Consider the following 10452-nt stretch of genomic DNA (forward strand, 5'->3'; position numbering starts at 1 on the left):
ACATACCCTTACGTCTGAAACCACTGCCTGTGAACATACCCTTAGAGAACATATTTTGTGTCAATTCTGTATAAGTGTAAGGGTATGTGCACACGAGAACTGGCTTTTACGTCTGAAAAGACAGACTGTTTTCAGGAGAAAACAGCTGCGTCGTTTCAGACGTAAAAGCTCCTCCTCGCATTTTGCGAGGCGTCTTTGACGGCCGATCATTTGAGCTGCTCTTCATTGAATTCAATGAAGAACGGCTCAAATTACGTTTCAAAGAAGTGTCCTGCACTTCTTTGACTAGGCAGTCATTTTACGCGCCGTCGTTTGACAGCTGTCATACGACGACACGTAAATGACAGGTCGTCGGCACAGTATGTCGGCAAACCCATTAAAATGAATGGGCAGATGTTTGCCGACGTATTGGAGCCGTATTTTCAGACGTAAAACGAGGCATAATACGCCTCGTTTACGTCTGAAAATAGGTCGTGTGAACCCAGCCCAAGTGTCACTCCAGACTTTTTAAAGTATTTATGCTGAGTTTGCTGGTAAAGCAGCCTAGAGCACTGCCAAATCTTTTTTGCTGCCAATTGTTTTAAAACACATGCTAAAATGAGCATGACACATGACACACATAGACTTCACATGTAGATTATTTACTGCTCACCTATTATCAAGCCTAAAAGGTGAGGCCCCATGAATAATTGTGAAATAAACATCATTTTTACACAATCCTAATCAGATTCCAAGAACATAAAATGCTGTGTAGTGGTTTGCCTTTACAATTCTAAACTACACTCTTAAAGGAGTATTCCCACCATAGATATTTATGACATATGTGTGCCATAAATGTCTGATAGATGCAAGTCCCAACTCTGGAACCCGCATCTATCTTGAGAATGGGGGTCTCCGCATCCAGGGAGAGAAGAAATAAAGAGGTGGCCGCACATGGCTGTTTCTGTAACTCCCATATGAATCAATAAAGAGAGAGCCTCACCAAGTGGCACGGGGGTTGCGCAACCCTTTAAAGGGCATGTGCCATGCGCAACCCTTTAAAGGGAATGCACCAAAATATATTTTATTCCGATTTCTTTACATGATTATGAGGGTAGCCATCTTGCCTGAAATGTTGCTCTGAGCTGTGAAAAGTTCCAGAGAATTACTATACAGTACTCACCTGGTCAGTTAGAAAACGGCTCATTGACTTCTAGCGGAGTGTGTTGTAGGTAGGCTCCTCTGTCCATTACCTTTTGTCAATAGGAGCACACTTAGGTGAAGGGGATCCTAGTGCATGAAATTAAAACTCCCCTCTGAAACATTAAAGAGGACCTATGACCTGTAATGGGTGGACCTGTTTTATTTGAAAACCCATTAGCCCCTTAAGAAACTAATAATTTTCTAGATATATGTTGTTCAAAAATGTAAAGATACCTCATTATATGGCCTACTTTCACTATTCAAAGGATTCAACTCCCCGCAGGAGTCGGGTCTTAAACTTCTAGGCAGGGGTATCCTGGCATCCCCGTGTCCTCCCACAATCCCCCACAGGAGTATCCAAGCTCAGAAAGCGAGATCTTGTGATTATCGTGAGATCTTGCATTCTGTCTCAAACAGTTCTATTTACTATATTAATATTGCTGTTACCATTCGGTAAGTAAGTAGTAGAGCGGTAAGTAATACAGTAAGTAGAGCTCTTTGGGACAGGTAGTATGGGAGTCAGGGAGCCCCGTTCTAGGGATAGGTGCGGGTCACCATTTTTGGCATTGTTTGGAACAAGATGGGAACGTAGGAGGGCGACTTCTTACGTGGGTCCCAGCTAGTGGAGGCTGCATTAATTGCCGGGGAATCTCGGTGTTGGAAGCACTGTGTGGGCTGGCTTGTCGTGTCTCTTCTGTGTGGCGGATGTCTGACGGAGCAGCAAGTGTAGGCCTAATGCACACGACCGTATTGGCTTTGCAATCCACAAAACCATTGTTGCGGCCTGTCAGACCACAAAAAATCCTTGCTGTGCATCTGTGTGTCATTCGGATTCACGGATCCACAAAAATTCACCAGTATTGCGACCCCCCCCCCCCCCCCCCAGCACCAATAGGTGTATATCACGTTTTGTGTGCATGGGGCCATATAAAAGAATGGATCGCAATTTATCCACAAAAAACACAAAAATGCGACTGCAAAAATACGTTGTGTGCATGAGGCCCAACTCTTGTCTAGAGGTCTTGAAGCTCCATGGGATGGCATCCTCGTGTTTGTTGTGTGGAGAGGTAGGAGAAGTCATTGGAGCCCTGGATACTGGAGTATGTTTGTCGCAGGGTAGGACAGAACCAGGGTGTAGACTGTGTAAAGCCATGTCTAGATTCCTACCCCAGTGTTTATGAACATGCCTGCAAGTGGAAAAGCTTCTGAGTGGCATAATGATAACAATTGGTCGGATAGGAGCATGGATGAAGGAAGCTTACAGGTAGTCGCAGAACAAGGAGAAGGAGAAGGAGAACAGGGATGCATTCTGGGGTACTGGTGAGACTGAAGCATAGTGTATATCACCCATCGTTTTCTTGTCTGTTTTTGACAAATGTGCAATCATTGCTGAATAGGGTGGACAATTCGCAAATTCACATGGAGACCGAGAGAGATGCTAAGGACTGCAGTGTACTCTGTTTTACTGAGACATTGTTGCATGAGCAAATATTGGTGTACACTATATAATTTGAAATATTTAATTTGTTTAGTAGCGACCGTGTTGGAGAGGCTACTGAGGAATGCAAGGCAGAGTGGTGTGCATGTTTGTGAACAGCAGATGGTGTGGTGATGAGGAAGTATTGGCCAAGGTATGTGGGTCTGACATGGAATATCTAACCATAAAGTGTTATCTGCCACGTGAATTTATCTAGGCCATTATTATGGCTGTACATATAATGTTCTGGGGCCTTGAATGACCACATCACCCATCTAGAACATGCATATCCGCTGGCACTGCATATTATTTTAAGTGGTTTTAATAATTGAAAATTGGATTGCCTAGGTTTTGCCAGTATATTGCTGAACCAACATGAGGAGTGAGGATCTTGGATCAATGTTACTCCACCATAAAGAATGTCTTTCATAGCGTGAGAAGGCCAAGGCTTGGGAAATCGGATCATTGTGCAGTGCCTATACTTTTGGTTTATAGACAGAAATTGAAGCAGGCACCGCCAGCGGTTAGGACTGTGTAAGTATAGACTAAGGCAGCAGAGATTACCCTTCTGGATTGAGTGTCTTGTACAAATTGGACTGTTTTTGAGGAATTTGCTAATAACTTGCATGAATACAGTATGCTGATCATGTTTCACCTCATCTGCAAGTTAGCATAGATGTATGTATTCCTGTTAAAACTGTAAAGGTTTATTCGAATAAGAAGCTTATAATAAACAGTGAGGTGCAGTCTAACGGTAAGATCTTAATCCTTTGCCGCAGGCGATATTGGTCTTCTACAGTAGACTAAATATTGAACGTAGGAAAATAATTGTTAAAGAGGCTCTGTCGCCACATTATAAGTGCCCTACCTCCTGAATAGACATCACCTCCAGCCAGGACGCGATATCTATTCACACTCCCAACACTTCGATAAAGTTTGTGTGGGACTTAATCGCAGCGCTGTAAATTAAGTCCCACACAAACTTTACCGAAGTGTCGGGAGTGTGATTAGACATCGCGTCCTGGCTGGAGGTGATGTCTATTCACTCTCAAGACACTTCAGTAAAGTTAATGTGGTTGTATGTGACAGCACAGCGAGGTCACGCTGTGCTGAGTACAAACGGACATACACTCCTCTGTACAACGCCCACTTGGTTAAAAGTTAAAAAATGCCCAGTTAGCATAAATCTAAAATTGCTCATAACTTAATAAAAATTTATCGTTTTTCAAAATAAAAAACACTGTTGTCATCTACATTACAGCGCCGATCACATTATGTAGGAGATAGGGCACTTATAATGTGGTGACAGAGCCTCTTTAAGTTTTACAATAGGCAGTCCTGATTATTTCTTGTAATATAAGTTCCTGATAACTTCATGGGTTGAAGTAAGGGTCCTCTTACACGGCCGGACATGGGCCATGTAAATGAGCGCCAATCAATGAGCTCCTTGATCGGCGCTCGTTTGCTTCTTTCATAAGGAGTTATGTTTGGGGACAAGCGATTGTTACTACGACGAAATGTCCTTATACATTTCTATCATGTCGGCAGCACATCTCCCTATTTACACAAGGAGATGTGCTGCCGACAATGATAATATTTCTGGCAAAATAAACGATACAATCAGCCGATAAACGTGTGTTTGCTCGTTCATCGGCTGATCGTTACACTATCGGGAACGAGTGTTCTGTGAACACTCGTTTTCATGGTAATTGGGCTGTGTAAAAGGGCCTATAGAAAATAGCCGTCCAGTATTACAAATGGCATGTTCCCAGGATTCTCTACTAGCAAATAAACTGATTGGTATTCTCCTCATGCAAGTCAAAGAACTCTAAAAATATAGATTCCTAAAGGGGTTTCCCCACAACCACTGACTGATCAGTGGGTGTCTGCCAACCAAGACCCAAAGGATGAAGGGGTTCTCCACTTTAGACTATGCTTTTTTTTTGTTCGGAGGCTACCCAACGATAATCTGATCACAAGGTGTATGGCTGATGGTACACACAGCAATCAGCTGTAACCTTTGGGGGAACCAGGCAGCAAGTGTTTAATTCCCCTGCAGTGCCACCACAGTGGAAAATAAGAATTACACAGTACTCATTGAAATCAAGAGGCTGCCAATGTAATTTGCAAATGTGTTGGGTCCTCCAAAGCAAGATACTCTCTACTAAAGGGGTTCCGTACTAACGTAAGTATATGTTATATAGTTTAAGTGCAAATTTTAACACAATACACTGTATATTACAAAATATTTGCTGCTATGGTTCCTTCTGTGACCTGCCACCAGTTATGGCCTGTTGTGATGGGCGTAATGTCATCATTATAAGGGTATGTGCACACGGGGCAGATTAGCTGAGAATTTTCCACAATGGATTTCATTTCGGAAAATATGCAGCGTTTTACAGTAGCAGTGTAATGATGGGGGTAGGGAAACGGACAAGTGAGCCCTAATCTACCCGCCACTCTGTCCCTGCCTACTTGCAACGACCCGCCCTATGCGACGGGGTACAACTGGGCGGCGGTCCCTACGCTCAGTAAGTGCACGAGACAAACAGACAAGGGAACACAAAGCAAAGGGAAAGGGGCAGTTGCCCACGGCAACACCGTGAGCAACAAGAGTGGTGAACGAGCCGAGTCAAACCAGGAGTGCACGAGGTACCAAACACAGAGCAGGAGAGTAGTCAGTAAGCCAGGGTCAGTATGGAGAAGGATCAAATAATTAGAAGCTGTAGCTGGGCCAGGAAACCACACAAGAAGAATCACAAGCAAAGGAGGAACAGGAAAGGCAGGTATAAATAGACAGAGGGCGGGAGCTAGCTCCGTCTGGCCAGGCTGCGATAGGTTCTCCCACTCCTAAGCCTGCCATCCTGAGTGGTGGAAGATGGAGTCAGTCTCAGAGCCATAGACTCAGGTGCAGACTGATTACCTATGGGCGTATACACAGAAGTTGTGCCTGGCAGATCCTTTACAAGCAGCATAGTGGATGAGATTTGAACAAATTTTCTACACATGCTGCAGAAAAAATTTGCTGAGAAAACGTACATAAATTAAACTGTGGTGCAGATTTTAAATCCGCAACACGTCAATTTATGTTGCGAAATGGTTCCAATTTTGCTGCGTTTTTTTCAAAGACACGCAGGAGCCGCCAAAACTAAACCTGTCAGGTCCGCGGGACTGACGGATTCATTTTAAAGCGAATAATACAGCTGTTCTGTATAGAGAATACAGAAAACCTGTATCTCCAAAAGTAAAACAATTATTTTTTTTTTTAACAAAAAGCATTTACAAAGTTACACTAAACATACTGACTAATATATTTATTTATTTTTAAAAATGCCCTATATGGTGTTCATAGCCTTTAAAAGGTAAACCAAGGGGGGCGTGGCCAGCTGCTGATGTGAGAGGACGTGTGTGGCGATAGCTCCGGGCCAGCATCCTGTCTAAAATCCTCCTGACGGTGCTGTAATCCTTGAAATCAGCCAAAATTCCTTACCAGCTGCGTCGGAAGGGAAGGACGTCTTCCAGGAAAAAGATGAGCCCGCCTAAAGCGATGGACGCGGCGGAAAAGCTGAAATCATATGCCCGCGTGGTGATCCAAGATGGCGCCGGCGGGAGTTCTTCTGCGCAGGCCGCGGCTGTGGCTGGGACATCCACCCCTGCTCCCTCGGAACAGGATGCAGGAATCACGCTGCAGGAGAGATCGGATAAGCTGCTGACAGCCATCCTCGAGACACGTACGACACTAACGGCTAAGATCGATGAGGTGAGAGTGGACGTGGGTCTATTGAGGCAGGATCTGCAAAATGTGCGGGAGAGAGTCACGGAGACGGAGGGCAGGATTTCAACCTTGGAAGACCTTACTGCTAACATGCCGGCGGCTATTCAAGATCTGCACCGTAAAGTTGATCTGAGGCGCCAGAAAGCCGACGATTTAGAAAATAGATCACGCCGCAATAATCTCCGCATTGTGGGATTGCCGGAGAGGGCAGAGGGGCAGAGGCCTGGAGAATTTGTGGAAAAATGGCTGAAGGAGATCTTTCCAGCTGCCTCCTTCTCGTTGGCGTATGCGGTGGAAAGGGCGCACAGGGTTCCAGCACGGTTACCAGTTCCGGGTGCTCCCCCAAGACCACTGCTTGCTCGGATGTTGAATTGCAAAGATCGGGACACGGTTCTGCTGGAAGCTCGGAAAGCCGGCGGGATTCGATTTGAAAATGCCTCTGTGTCCATATATCCGGACTTTTCTCCTGATTTGCAGCGACAGAGGGCGTCATATGTCCCTATCAAGCGCCGACTCCGGCACCTGCAGATTCCATATTCGATGGCCTATCCGGCTAGATTGCGGGTTGTGGATCCAACTGAGGCGGAAGAATGGCTTACGAGCAAGCATAGGCGATCTCCTCGACGCTGATTGCTGTGGCTGTGCAGGCTGGGAGGTCATTGCCGATATATGGAACTCATGGATACCCCATATTGCGTGTAGTACAGAAGTTCCAGTTGAAAGTATCCTTATAAGATAATGATGTGATGTTGTACCATGTTATCTGCAACCTGTATGGGGGGCCTGAGGTCCGTGTTATAAGCTGGGCAGTTGAGTCCTCATAATCTCTTCCTTATGTGTTCTGAATAAGGGAGATGGGGGACCGTTAATACGAGTCAGGTTTTAAAATGTTTTATAATATCTGGTGGATGGGATGCTGGTTGGGAGAAACGCTATACCTATACAGATAGTGTATTTGCGGCAGAAATACGCTAGCCGTAGAAACTACCCTCTAGAGTATTGGCTACAAAGGTTTGCTCCTGTTGAGCAATGTCTGTTCTTGATGTTGTTATGAAGGATACTGAGTCAACTCACATTACCGCAGAAATTGGCATAAAGATTGTACACCTACGAGACATAGAGGGAACTGCAGACGGGGGCGGGACAATTGTCACTCAGGGGCTGGTGGGTAGGCTCCTGAGCTACGGTGCTCCAATATGTGTTAACAGTACGAAATGGCAGGATTACGGTTAATGTCCTGGAATGTCCGGGGAATGGGGTCTCCTGAAAAGAGGCATATGATATTCGCTCCTGTGCGGAGACAGCGTCCACATTTAACGTGTCTACAGGAAACACACATGACACCTGACACTGTGAGGAGTTTGAGTAAGCCCTGGGTGCAGTGGGTGGGACATGCCTCACACACCTCGTACTCTAGGGGGGTGGCCATCTTAGTGCATGTGGAGCTCCGTTGGAAATTGCTACTATCCAACATGGACCCTGAGGGGCGGTACATTTTTCTACATGCGGTTCTTGATGAATGTCCATATGTGATCTTGGGGGTGTATAATCCTCCACCAGCTTCACTGGCAATAATCCAGCTGTCCGATTTGTGTCAGCACACCCGGGGGCCCGGGTGATTATGATGGGGGATCTCAACTTGGCTATGGACCCTGGTATAGATAGATTTCAGGGGAATGGGAGTAGAGGTCCTGGAAGCCCCTCTCAGTTAAGTCTCCTTGTAAAGGAAATGGGATGGATTGATCTGTGGAGGGCGACACACAGAGGGATCAGAGAGTACACATGCCACACCCCACAATACAATGCGCTGTCCAGAATTGATTATATATTTGGATCTCCTGCGGTTTTCCAGGAGGTAGATTCTGTGGATCATTTACCGAGGGGGATCTCGGATCACAGCCCAATCTTGCTAACATTGAAAAGGCCACAGGCAGGCAGAAGGGGTATGGGTAAAATACACCCGTTTTGGCTTCAGCTCATTCAACAAAACGATCGTATACCGGATCAGCTGTCAATCTTTATAGAAGCGCATGCTCAGATGGGAAATCGGTCGCTGGTGTGGGATACCCTCAAGGCCTATTTGAGGGGATGTCTCCGATCCTCCATATCCTATGTAAAACGAGCTTCCGCCCTGCAGGAGGAGGACTTAGCATATCAATGTTCACAGGCGGAAGGGGCATTTGTTCAGGATCCCACACCAGCTAACCGGAATGCTTGGCTGGATTTGGGTAGACAGTATCTACAGGTCTTGAGGGATAAGACTTCGCGTAGTCTATTCTTTAGCAAACAATCTCATTTTGAATTGGCCAATCAATCGGGTAAAATTCTTGCTCATATGGTGCGGAACAGTTCTAGATCCCTCCCCGGTGATGGGTATAGTGGGGCCTGGCGATAGAACCTACACCTCCTCGAGGGATGTTCTCGAGCAATTCACACAGTTTTATGATCAGCTATATGCTTCAAAAGTTGATTATAGGATGGATGAGATGGAGAAGTATTTGGATGGAATATCGTTTCCTACATTGACAGCCGAGCGGGTGGCAATGCTTGATGCTCCATTTACGGTAGACGAGATTTTGGAGGGGATGGCATCTATGGCTAAGGGGAAAGCCTCAGGGCCGGATGGTATCCCCCTTGAGGTATATCTACAGTATGGGGAGCTGCTGGCCCCCCAATTGCTGGCCCTGTTTGAGCATAGCTATAGGAGCTCTGCTCTTCCGGAATCCATGTGTGACGCCACCATAATTGTACTGCTGAAACCAGGCAAAAATCCAGATGAATGTGGGTCATATAGACCGATCTTGCTGCTGACAGTGGATTACAAAATCTTGATTAAGATGCTGGCTAATAGGCTATGCACTGTGATAAAGGAGATCATCCATTCAGACCAGTGTGGCTTTATACCCGGCAAGTCCACCTCAGAGAATATTAGACGGGTACAGGTGGTGACACAGATTGGATGGGAGGAGCAGCAGGACTGGGCTGTGGCATCTCTGGATGCGGCAAAGGCATTTGACTCGGTAGAATGGCCTTATCTGCTGGTAGTGCTGCGAAGATTTGGGTTTGGGGATGGATTCATTAATTGGGTCTCCTTGTTGTATAAATCTCCACGAGCGCAGGTGTTGGTGAATGGGGCCCTGTACCCTTCCTTTGGCCTCCATAGGGGCACGAGGCAGGGGTGCCCACTTTCGCCACTTCTTTTCGCATTGGCCATTGAACCACTGGCTCTTAACATCAGGAGGGTTCCCGCATCTATGGGAATTAGAATAGGGGACAGAGAGGACCGGATAGGGTTATATGCGGATGACATGGCGTTGTTTATGGCGAACCCCAATGCCACCCTTCCTAGGGCCATATCCCTCATTAACGTTTTTGGAAGGCATTCCGGGTTACTAATTAATTGGTCCAAATCGTATCTGATGCCTTTGAGGCAGGATAACTGTGGATGGGGCACCCAGTTCTGCGGACTGCCAGTAAGACCAGAGTTCAAATACTTTGGCATTAATATTGCTAGGGATAGCTCTAGATCGTACGGGTTAAATGTAGCGCCCTTGGTCACGTACCTAAGGGATAAAATACAGGTGTGGAAAAGTCTGCCTTTGTCAGTGGCAGGACGCGTTAATCTATTAAAGATGATAGTATTGCCAAAGTTTTTGTATGTGTTGGAGCATATGGATGTGTTGGTGCCTAAAAGCTTCTTTAAAATAATAAACTCGCTGTCCACTCCGTTTGTATGCGGGGGGGGGGGGGGGGAAGAGATCTAAACTCAAGCTGTCGATTCTACAAAGACATAAAAAGATGAGGCCGGGGCTGCGTTACCGGATGTTTTTCTATATTACTTGGCGGGTCAGCTCAGGTACTTGACTTCTTGGGTCTCCCCCCCCCCCTAACGACTAATGCTGAGTGTCATTTAGCCCGGGTGTTGGGCTTTAAAACCCTGTGGCCGATATTGGAACCGCATGATTTTAGACACCGCTCCCTGTTACCCTTGCATAAGTTGGCCAGACGAGTCTGGCAA

The sequence above is a fragment of the Rhinoderma darwinii genome, chromosome 2 (genome assembly GCF_050947455.1).
Source record: "Rhinoderma darwinii isolate aRhiDar2 chromosome 2, aRhiDar2.hap1, whole genome shotgun sequence".
NCBI classification, from domain to species: Eukaryota; Metazoa; Chordata; class Amphibia; order Anura; family Rhinodermatidae; genus Rhinoderma; species Rhinoderma darwinii.